The sequence below is a fragment of the Dipodomys ordii genome, unplaced genomic scaffold, assembly GCF_000151885.1.
Source record: "Dipodomys ordii isolate 6190 unplaced genomic scaffold, Dord_2.0 Scaffold72, whole genome shotgun sequence".
NCBI lineage: Eukaryota > Metazoa > Chordata > Mammalia > Rodentia > Heteromyidae > Dipodomys > Dipodomys ordii.
The window spans coordinates 8,966,531-8,979,227 of NW_012267288.1; the positions used below are offsets into that span (position 1 = coordinate 8,966,531).

The 12,697-nt window shown below is 35.7% G+C and overlaps 1 protein-coding gene and 1 pseudogene across 1 annotated transcript in view; one reads left to right on the top strand and one right to left on the bottom strand.

Moving 5' to 3' along the window:
• Dock4 (dedicator of cytokinesis 4) overlaps positions 1 to 12,697 on the top strand; it is a 421,543-nt gene that overhangs the window by 221,857 nt on the left and 186,989 nt on the right. The gene's annotated exons all lie outside the window — the stretch shown is intronic.
• Positions 6,996 to 8,561, bottom strand: LOC105991405 (annotated as a pseudogene).

Genomic DNA, 12,697 nt, shown 5'->3' on the forward strand with positions numbered 1-12,697 from the left:
GTTTGAAAAGACTCAGTTACCGGGTAAAATTTTTCAAGAGTTTTTGAAAAAGACCTGTCAGGGAGAATATTTCACTCAAACTAGGGGAAAATATGCTAACAATTTTGTGACTGTATGTGCTAATATTGTTAGTGTACATACCACATTAAAGACAGCAGATGAATGCCGGATGCTGGTGGCTCACGCCTGTAATCTAGCTACTCAGGAGGCTGAGATCTGAGGATCTCGGTTCAAAGCCAGCTTGGGCAGGAAAGTCCGTGAGACTCTTATCTCCAATAAACCACCAGAAAACCGGAAGTGGCGCTGTGGCTCCAGCGGTAGAGCACTCGCCTTGAGTTGAAGAGCTTGAGGCCCAGGCCCAGAGTTCAAGCCCCACGACTGACAAAAAAAAAAAAAGAAGAAGAAGAAGAAGAAAGAAAGCAGATGAGTTGTTGTATACTGTGCTTGCATTTCTTATTTCATACATCATTTATAACTTACAGAGTTTTTTAAACACATGTGTTCAGCATCTCTATTTTAACATACATTAGGAGCACATATTGTTTTGAATGTTGAAAGATTATGGGCATAGATCTCTTTTTCTAATTTCATATTTCAAAGCTAAGTGAAAATTGTAAGCTCTCCAAAGCAAAGCAACAATGTGGGGGAAAAGTTGATCTGGCCGGACACATAAGAAATATAGCCCTGAATACAAAAATAGATGAAGTAGATAAGTAGACTACCCCCCTTCCCCGCCCTTGAATTGTTGCAGTATCAACCATCACATAAGACCCAGAGCGTTTCCTGCTGTGTCTAGACATGTTGGCACAGATTTCACTCTGGTGTCTGCCCATCCATGCCCTGCAGAGACCTTCCCTGGGGCTTTCTGTTGAAAGGCACCCCTGCTTCCCACCCTCCCTTTTCTCTGTCACTTGATTGTTAAGGCAGGTGCATGAAAATTGGGGATGTGGTCACTTCATAATTAGACAGATTTCTGGTGTATACTCCTTCTTTGGTCACACTTGTCTGCCATATTTAAAACATTGCTTTGATGATATTGGGATTTCCTGAATGAGAGAGCTTTTAAAGACAGCCATCAGGAAACAGGATGTAAATGAATACAAACCTAGCCAAGGAATGTTTTATTCAGGCCTGGAATACCCAGGGTGTTTTGCTGTAGCATTTAAAAACTATACAATGTTAGCTGGCCATGGGTGACTCAGGCCTGTAATTCTAGCTACTCAGGAGGCTCAGATCTGAGGAGGATAGTTTAAAGTCAGCCTGGGCAGGAAAGTCCTTAAGAGTCCTTGGACCTTGATTGCCAGTTAACCACCAAAAGAAGTATGGCTCAAGTGGTGGAGTACTAGCCTTAAGCAAAAAAGCCAAAGGTGTTGAGGCCCAGAGCTCAAACCCTAGTACCAGTACATATGTGCACATACACCACACACACACACACACACACACAAACACACAGGAACTATACAAAGCTAATCGATATTTTTTAAATTGTGGATCATATAATTGTAATAATAAATGATTAGAATTAAAATTAAAGTGTAGGTCATTCAATGAGTGAATGGTTTCAGAATTGGCTTTTTTTCCCCCTTACCGCTAAGCACTTACTCAGGCAACTTTTCTCCTTGTACTTAAAATACGGGAGTGTTTTAGAAGGTTTCCAGAAAGATCCTTTACCCCATTCCTGTGTTTTAAAAGATGACTAGATGAGTGTTTTTGTTAGGATTCTAGACATCTCTGTCCTTCTTCATCTACCCTGTGGTTTCTGCCTGTAGGGAATTCAGAGTAATTTCATTTTCCAAGATAAGCTATCATTACACATAACAATTATTTCACAAGGACTTTGGTATTCAGTGGCATTTTTGTTGTAGGACAGTTCTGCATTGACCAAGAAATTAATAATGTGATTATACTCTCTCAACAACTTTTATGTTCTGAGCACTAGGTAATGTTTGAAGTATGGGATGGGGTTGATATAGAGTTAAAGGATGTTTTTAAGTCCTGCCTTGCAGTTGAAGAAAATCACTGAGAAATCAAGTCATTAGTATCTTAATCATTGTCATCATCCTTCCACATCGGGGGCTACGTACTTCTTAATAAGAGAAAGCTCAAGGTGCTGAGTGCTTCAAAAAGTTGTAAAAGTTGTTTCTTGGAATACTGTGTTAATCAGAGCTCTGCTCTCAGAGAAGTCTCAAGGGAGCTATTATTTGCAAACACTGTCATGCTAAAAAGTACACTAAAAATGTCAGGTAAATATCTGCATATCCCTTAAGTATTGCCATCTAGAGATTTAAGCCTACATGTTAAAGCATTTTCTTTTTATTCCAGTTAATCTTTACAAGTGTCATAGCATTCTTTGGTTAAATTCCTTCCTTCCTTCCTTCCCTTCCTTCCTTCCTTCCTTCCTTCCTTCCTACCTTCCTTCCTTCCACAGAAATTTGTCTCCTTCTACTTAAGTTTACTAGTTTAAAAGGTTTTCAAGAAACTTCTTTACTACAAACAAGCAAGTAGGCAAGCAGTTTTTCTCTTCCTGAGGCCAGAAGCTCATCTGGGAGAAACATAATTGAATAAAACAAAGGGAAAAACTTCCTGTCCTCACATATCTACCATTCTACTTATATTCATAATGTTAATAAACATATTCAAGGCCAGAGCTTCTGTACCATTCCTTTATATGTCCTTTAATATGCATTATCTATTTTACCATTGTGCTTCTGGTATCTAAAACAGTGATGCTTAGTGTTTTCAGTTGTTAGATTAAGTTCACTGTTAGGTTCATTGTCACTTTCCTTTTTAAACTTACTGAAAGAATAGATCTCAACCAAAATCCTGTGTCTGTTCTCTTACACATTAGTGTTTGCATACTAATACAAAGGCTATGTACCTCTTCTTTCAAAAAGCACATGACTTTCAAAAAGTATAGATACTTGTATCTTTAAGTAGTTTTACAAAGGAGTTGCCATTTAATAAGGTAGTTTATGAATATAATATACTATATCTTGATCCATGTCACCCCTTCAACATTCTTACACATCTTTCCCCTCCCCACTCCTCCCCTCACTCTTCTTAATTTTGTAGGATGTACAGTAGATTCCTGAGTGTATTCTTCCTTTCTTTTCTTCTTCATTTATCTATTCCATTCCCTTTTATCCCACTAGACCCCTTTAGTATACCCTTTCTGGTGTTTTCTTTTACTGAACTTTGATTTTGCCTTTCTGAGGAATTATACTAGTTGAGTTCTCCCTTGAATCTACTGTCATTCAGTTAATACATTGGTATGCCACCCAGTGTTTTTATTTATAAGTTTATGAACTAACTATAGTTTTCTCATATAAGAAAAAACATGCACCTTTTGTCTCTCTCGGCCTAATGTGCTTCATGAAATGTATTTTTTAAAGCTATAATGAGTACCATACCTGTCAGTAAGCTGTTGTGTCTCTCAATAAGCTATTGAAAAGGAAACTTGATTTTGATTTAGTTTACTCAAAAAGAACAGACTTTTAAGATAATAAATGCATGAAAGACTGATTATATTTTTAAGAGTTGAATTACATGGGTTCTTATTACTTATTTGTTTTCATTTAAGCTTCTTAGCCTATATTAAAAATTGAATACTTCATCATGGAGCTTTGGTTTACTTTTCTTTAAACATTCCTTGTGAAATGCTCTCCTAACAAGGAAGCATTGTTAGAGAAGTAAGAACTATTACCCTATGTGGATCAGAATGATTCCTCCCTCATGAAATGTGAAAGACATGGTTTTTACCATGTTCAAATTCTGAGAAGTCCCAAAATAGTAAGCATAAATCACTGTCTACGTGGCAGCTTTCTTGTTTCATGGTCTTGGTTCTGTTAACCTGGATCCTAACACTGCCTTCTGAATCTTTCTCTGACAAAGTCGTTTTCCAATTAAATCCTTAATGAGTTCCCTTGAGAAAGATGGAAGCAAATATTTTTCCAGATCATTTAGTTTTACAATATTCCTCTTTCTAAAGATTTTACTTGAAGTGAAATTTGGGATTGTTTTTAGGATCCCAACTCATAAGAAATTAAGCATCATTTCTATGTTTTTAAATCGATAATCTATCATAATCCTTTAATTCACTAGTCAAAGTCAGTTGAGTGGTAATAGTGCTAGCAACATGAAATAGTGGATTATGTGAACATTGTTTATAATTTTAATGACAGTTGTGTTCCTTTTGTGCATTGAATTTTATCGTCCTAATAATTTTTGGATACCTTTATTCTCTGCAACGAAAAAATAATATAAAGTGATTCTGGATCATTCTGAATTTTAACAATCAGCTTAAGACCCAAAATTGACAATAGACTTTGACTATACTTTAAATTTTGACCTGTTCTTATAACAAAGAGAATGAATATGTAAAGTCAATTTTTTTTATGTCCTACAAAGCCAGCACATTACATGCTTGCTTACTACCTTAACAAGCAAACATGGGCAAAATTAAGCTGGGTCGAGAAATGAAGACTCTTAGTTCCTCCTTGGGTGAAGTATTATGGAAACAATGATATCCAATATCTTAGTCTTTCTACTTCCCTTTATTCACAAAAAGCTCATGATCCTAATGTTACTTCACTTTTGAAATTAGAAAGCCCATTAATAGCAATAGCCATGTCTAGGATAAACAACTCTGTCATTCGTATCAGTTGTGTAGCTGGGAAAAGAAAAGGGAAATGTATTTTACCCTGGTAGACCAGAGGTTTGTTGCCACTTTTAGGTATATAAGACTGTTACAAGACTGTCAGCAATTCTAACTTGTCAATAACCTGCTTGCTTTTTTAACAGGGGTAATTTAATATATGTGGACTGTAAAGAAATCTTTTTAATCTACCCTAATCTAGTAATTCATGAGCTCCTGGTAGGACTTGAGCTTACTACATTCATAAGAATGTTGGGCATATGCAGGCTAAGAGCCCCCGGTCTCTCTTATTTACCACTTATCATTCACTCTTTGTATATGATTGGGATAGCATCTTTCATCCTTTTTCATCCATAATGAGCAACAAGGCAAGGACTACTGCCACTCCGGAGCTGTTAGCACACCTTCCACCCACTCTCTCCACAGTGTCTTGCTTGCTTGGAGGTAGCATTAGCTGCCGGAGTATTACTTCAGCAATTTATAGGGCTGCTTAAACTTTGCCTTTTCTGCCTGTGCTTTGCTATTCATTTAAGAAAAAACACAGCTGCAGCTCTGTATCCTGTGTTGTGAAGGAAGTTTTTTTTTCATAAACCCATATAGGTTGTTCTTTGGAACAGATCCCTGTTACAAAACATGAATTAACAAGATAAAAGCATGATTATTCATGTTAATAAGCTTAATAAGAATATTTCATATATACATAGGAATTATCCAGGGAGTGAACAGGTCTCAAATAAGTGGTTTTGAATTTCAACTTGCACAGCATCTTCAACAAAGAACAGTGAATTTTTAGAGTGACAAGATGAAAGGGACCTCAAGTCTGTAGGGACAGAAGTTCATGGTGAAAATTAGTTAGTAAAGGTTGTCGTCAGTTGTCTCAGTTATTGAGAGCCTGAAGTTGTCTTCCTTGGTTAGTACCATCCTCCCTGGTAGAAGGGGGACATTGGGTATCTTTAGCTTTTGTAAATCTGTGTCTTGCTTCTAGACAACTAGGGGGAGAGCAGAGAGCTTTTCCACATCTGCTTCTTCTCAATACCTTTTAGCTCAGCAATTCCTTATGCCAAATAGGTATATTTTGGGGTGTTAGTCTCTTACAACAGATTGTTGGAACACCTTGCACTTAGTCAATCAGAAAGCATTTGAGAAAATGTAGGAGAAACAATGAAAAAAGAAGCCATTGAGATGACTTACCTTCCAGGTAGAGGATATAGGGTCCCATTCTCTTTCTTCTTCTCATTTTATTCTCCATCTTAGTTGCTCCTGCTGTTTCGTCCTGACTTCATTCCTACTCAGTATAGAATTGGTGTTCATTGTTAGCCTTAAGACAGTGACTGTGTGGAGGTTTTGCTCCATTTTGCTGCCTGACTATCAAAGATCTTCCCAGTTCTGTTGTTTTTCTAATTAGTTTATGGGAACAAGACCATTCTCAATATTTTCTCTTGTTATTGCTAATTTTGTAGACTATAAATCAGTTTCAATTATTTAACTATTGAAAATCATTTTAAAACATTCTTGGTATTTTTAATAGATTTGGCTAACTTCCTAATATTTGATAGTACATGCCAAGATACTACCTATTCATGTATTTTGGATAAAGTACATGTTGGAAAACTATCATATGCTTTAAATTCCTAGATGGCTTAGCTTCTGATGTGAGATGGCTTGCAGAATAATAAACATGAACTCATACGAGGATATACAAAAAGCTCTATAGACTTATAAAATAAACAAATTTTTGAACCATAAAACCATGTATCATATATAATACCAAAATCTTTGACTTTAGACCTTAGTTTCTTATAGAGCTATTTTATTTTTACAAATTAAGAATTTATTTTAAAGTTTTCATGTTTTTAGAAACAAAAGGTTTAAAAAACAAAAACTTTGCAGAAATGGTAATTTTATAATTGTCTAGGTGTTCTGTAAATTAATATGAAATATATTTCAAATCTTTATAGAACAAAAAGAAAACCACATTAATCATTATATACTTTTAAATTTTCTTAACTCCTCCCACAGTTGAACTCACAGATATAAAAACTGATTTACATCCTGAAGAACAAATCTCCAGCAGCCAAATAATAACCCAGTTTTGTTATATGTGAACTTGATATAAAACTTAAACACTGTAATTACATGCAAAGCTGTTGTAAAAATGTACAAAAGTACAAGACTTTGGGGAATTATGTACTTCTCTTTTTAAGTGACTGAACTTTTAGATGGAAATCTTTGATGAACTGTGAGGTGAATTTGTCAGTAATCTCAAAAATCCCAGACAGGAGGGGATCCTTCCTTTCTTTTCCTTCCATGTTGTTATCTTAAGGAAGGCCTGAAGTAGTAAGAGAAAGCATTTTACAGACCCATAACCCAAGTTAATTGTCAACTAAAGACATTGCCTCTGATGTGGATGGTTTCATTCAATCCATGTTCTACCAACTTTATATCTTCTAGATCATCTTGCATGATGCTAATCAAGTGGCTAAGGCCTTCCTGTTGTTGTTTCAAATGCTGCTTGATTTCTTGTAATAGATCTGCATCTACATAGTATCTTTCTTCAGATTTGACTGTTCCAAAATGATTCTGCATCCTGATCTGGGATCATCAGTTCATTTAGCCAGCCCTTAAACTGAGTAGGTGCATTTAGTTCACACTGAATTGTATCTAACTGAACCCACAACTGCTCTTTGTTAGCCTGGATGGCATAACCACTCTTTCTTTGAATTTCCTGTTTGTTTAGGACCTGTAAAGTTCTATGGGACAGATCCATGAGTTTCCTCTTGTATTGTGCAATTTCGGCCATGGTTGTAGTCTGATTCTTTTGTAGTTCACTAATATCTTCAGATATGATATCTAATCTGGTCTGATGCTGCTTAGTCATCTGATCTTGAACCTTCAGTCTTCGGAGAAGTTCTTTGAAACCCACCATGGGTACAGGAATTAACTTTTCAGAATCAAGGTTATCCTCCTTGGCTTGTTCCCAAATAATAGGATCAACACCAGCAGGAGGATTCTGTAAAAGCTGTTTGATCTGTACAGGAGAAAGTTCTGTTTTTGCTATAGAAAGTGTGACACCAAGTTGCTGCAACTGTGTTTTTATATTGGCTTGTTCAAAATGGGAATAGAGTATTGTAGCTGGAACTCTTCTTGAGGTACCATTAGGAGAATGCTCAACAACATAAATGACAACTTCTGTCTGATCATCTGGCAATGTTTTAATACCCTCTACATTTACAGTAAGGGTCTGGTTTCCTCCCAAAACTTTATGTAATGATTCTATCAACTGCTGTTGTTAATTTCGAATATCTGTTTCTTTTTTGTTGAAAACTAAAACCAATAGACCATCTTCATCTTTATTATTTGGCATACAGCTATAACCTACAGCCTTAAATCGACAAAAGGGATTTTCTTATGTAAATTCAACTGGAGGAGTATTATTGTTGAAATATCCTTTTCCTGTTCCCCAGAAGGCTTTGCAGTTGATTCTATTTTGCCAAAATAGCATCTCTCTCATCTCCCAATAATGTTAGAGGAGAAAGAGCACTTGGAGTATTTATCAGTTGGTTGGACTAGGTAGAAGCTTGTGTAGGCTGACTGAAGAGACCACCTGATTAGTTTGCTGCTGTTGCTGCTGTGTATTGAATCCTCCAAATCCCAGGTCAGTTCCCAAACCAATACCTAACCCAGTACTTGTTCCTGTTGCTGTGCCAAAACCAGTACGAAATCCAAAATGTTTGTTCTGAGTGCCACTGAAGAGTCCAGTAGTGCTTGTGTTTGCTGGGGCAGAAAAGCTAAATGCAGAACCTGCACTTGTCGATGTCTTCCCAAATCCTCCAAACCCTCTGGCCAGTGTGGCCTTGGCTGCAGCAGTGCTGGAGATGCCTGAGGGAGTCCCAAAATTGAAGGCCATACCCCGGGAGCAGCAAGGTCAGAGGATCTAGGCGCTGCTCCCAGGATGCAATGCTCCTTGTAGAGCTCTTTAAAGGCAACAGATTGTAGTAAGAACATACTGCTGGGAGAGCCACTTGATATTATTACTCAGAAGTCTGCAAAGAGTCTCCTGGAGCCACCTGAGGGGTAAAACAGAAGCATTCCTTTGACAAATGAAGAGCCGCCATTAGACTCTTCTAATCCTTACTATCTTTTTCCGTGGTATTTGCATCTCCATTATGAACCTTTATCTCAAACTGTGTGATTGAAACACACTTCATTATTAAAGTTCTTTATCAGTACATCAAATTTCATAGTTTGACTGAACAGGTGATCACAAGGCACAAACTTTATAAGCCTACTCTATGGCCTTATTTTTTTTTCTTTTTGGCTTTCTGCATTTTAACTATTTTTATATTTTATTGAAAATTCCACAATAAAGCCCATGATTCATTGACTTAATCGGTCATGCTTTCTCATCCATTTTTGAAGTAGTATGTTCTTTTAAAGGAAGGATGCATTGTGATTAAGAGTCAAGACTGTTGAGCTAGATTCTGGATATTAATATCTTGTCTTCATTCTTGATTAACCATGTAACTTTGGTCAACTTAGTGAATATTTCAGCTCCAGATTTCTCATGTGTCAAATAGGGATGATAGTAACTTCTACCTAATACAGTAGTTATGACTATCAAATAAGAAGATCTATGGAAAATCTAGATCAGAGTTTAACACAACCTTTTTTTTCTGCCAAAGGCCATGCTTGGGATACTTAATCACATTACCTTGGTTTCCTCTAATCCTTATTGGAAGAAGATAGGTTGTAAATAATAAATGATTATGATTTGTTACTCTTATTTTGTGTGTGTATGTGTGCAGGTCCTGAGGTTTGAACTCAGAGCTTGGGTTATGTTCCTGCGCTTCTTTTGTTCAAGGCTAGCACTCTACTATTTGAGCTACAGTACCACTTCCAGCTTCTCATGGACTTTCCTATTCAGCTTTGCTTTGAACCATGATCTTCAGATCTCAGCCTCCTTAATAGCTGGGATTACAGGCATTAGCTTACCAGCATCCAACTTATTCTTTATTTCTAATGAAAGTAGTAGTTTAGAATATTATGATTTATAATGCCTCTCTCACAGAATTTAGGTGGATACTAAATATCTCCTATAGTGAAATTTCTTCTGTTATTGTATAGAAGGAAGTCAAATAATAATTTTCCTCTGCTAGATCCTATCTGCTTACTCTCTGAGAAGAAGGTATTAGAAAACATGACTATAGATTTTGCAATCACTATATATAATGTAATATAATAAAGATAAGAAATGTACATAGGGACAGAGTTAAGTGGTATGATGTAGGGTTCAGAATTCATTAGGTGAATCTGATACTTGGTGGTAAAGCATCATTGATTGAGATTTCTCTTTGGAGTATCCATAAAGTAAAGGATATTATGGAGAAGGAAGAGAATATCTGGAGGAAATTAATGTTTTCTAGTTGTTTGGATATTATTTTTTTTACCACATTGTATGACTTTATTCTTATCAAGGAGTACCAAGTCATTGGCTAGAAGTTTTAGTTAGCTTTTTATGAGCCAATGCTCTACTTGTTCACAATGTAATAGGAAGCAAATGTAAACCTTCACTTTCTAAGATTAGGGAAACAGTGTAAAGGATATAATAGTAGTTTCTCAGTTATAGAATCAGACTTCCTAATCAGACTTACAAGAGGACTTCAGTCGAAGCAAACTTGAGATAGAGCATCAGAAATAGGCTTGCACATGACCACAAACCTTGTTCAGAGAATTTTAAGGTTCACTAGAATGAAATATGGAAAACATGTTCAGTTCTTCTCTTGGCCCTGAAAGCATACTCTCTGGTTTTCTCTTAATGTGAGTATAAGTGGATAATTTTGATTCAAAGATTATGAAGTACATTCCTATAGGCCTTTTAAATCTTCTAACCGCATTTGCTGGTTAAATAGTTGCTATATCACTAAAGATGAAGAGAAACTGATTGGATTTGTTTAACAATAGTGTGTCACCAAATGAATAAGAAATATTTTTAATTAGCCATGGAGATTTTCTTTTAAAAGAGGTCTGTTTTTTAATCAATTGCACTGGCTCATTTCTCCATGGCACCCATCTCCTTCTATTTTTATTTTCCCCTTAAGGCATGATTAAACTAAGGGACATGTCACTGGCTCAGTACATATTGATATTCCGAAACAGGATATGATATAGTATAGTCCTTGCATAATCAGGATTCTGTCTAGACTAGTGAAATGAAAACAGTGACAGAGCAAAAAAAAAAACGATCTGTTTCTGGACTATGATACTTTAGAAAACATTTTACCAGCATATTAATGAAAATTGCAGATACAGAATCATATTTTATAACAGCATTAAAGTTGAAGTTTTAATATCTAAAATGTCTGGTTGGCATTTGTATTTTCATTTCATTGATATTCACCATTTCAGACTGGCATGTCATTAGATAAAGTAGAATTTACTCAAATGATTCAGGAGGGATAAAGAGGAGCCTCACACAGAAGCACTTCTCAAAGAATAGACAGGAGGGCACGATGTCCTTTGAGGAGAAGGCAAATGCTCATTTTACTTGTGTTTGTGGCTAAGATTCTATTTGTAAAACTCTTAAGTGACTGGTGACTAAGAAGCAAAACAAATGCCTTAACCCTGAGTAGTTTTGAATAAGTAACATTGTGTTGTTAAATCTTTTTGGAGTTTTTCCTCCTTTAGTAGAATAATTTATTTTCTAAGTCACACTTTCATTGAAAATGAAATGAAATGAGAAAGTGAGCTTGAATTCTTGCAACTAGGCCTGACTGTCTTGTGGATGAGTGACTCTTCCTATATCCTCCCAATGTTATGAAACTATTTGCTCAATATTTGTATAGAGCAAAAAATAATGTGCCATTAACATTTAAATGAAGAATGAGGGTTTTACAGTTAACACCTGGGATAAAATCCGTACTCAGTTACTCACTGGCTCTGTGATCTTTGAAAAAAACTTTTAGTTTTTTATTGAATGGATATTATAATTTTATCTACTTACTAAAGATATGGCAAGTTATAGAAGTTAATCCATCCAGGAAGACATTAGTAAAAAGCCTGTTAAATGGTGAATTCTCAAAAAAAATCCTTATATAGGGAATATTTTAGAGTATGATTTTTATGCCAATGTATAGTTTTGTTGATTTTTATTGTATCTTTTTTGAAGCAATAGTGAATTTTCTTTCACTCTGAAGGAGCTTAAAATCTCTTAAAAATATAGTAAGTGACAATGTGAACATGGTAGTTTAATTCTGTTTTCCTGATTGTGTATGTCATTCACAGCCTTCATTTCAGAGTACTGTCATAGAAGAATTTTTGTCTTAGTCAAGAATCCTTATTTTCTCTCCTTATTATCCACCTGTTATATGGCAAAAAGCTTGGGTAATAGGAATGGAAATGGTTCCATAGAAATGTATATTGGTTGCCCTTCCTCATATGAGAGGTCAGGAATAGGCCTGATATTAAAAAAAAAAAAAAAGACGAGGTTTAGATAGCAACTGAATCTGTTAAATATCCATCTAGACTAGATCATAAAAATGAATGAAAGTATTCTGAAAACAGTTGTAAATTTAACCCAGTATGCTTCCTTGGAGATCTGTTTATGGTTCTTATTTTACCTCTTGAATGGCAGAGCCATTATTAAGGCATAAATCTAGTAATGAATATAACATAGAGACTTGGTAGATTCTTAGCCTTTCATTAATGTTTTTCACCCCATTTTCCTGCTTGCTCCCTTGATGGAAGCTGCACTGGCAATGCCTGTCCCATGAAATAATTTCACATTCATTGGACATTGGTTCTGTGTTCTCTGCCTGAGGCTGCCTGCTATTTGGTTCTTCCTTAGGCACCAATGATATTGAAATTCAGTGAGGATTTGAAACTTGTGCTAGTGAGTAGATTCATTTTTTCTTGGGTTTCTAGTTCATTTGATCTTTTTGAATATAAACAAATAATGTCAAACATTACCTCATATTTAAGTGGTATCAAAGTATCTGTGACCTGTAATTAGTGGCTGCTCAGCATCATTTATATGGAGATTTTGAG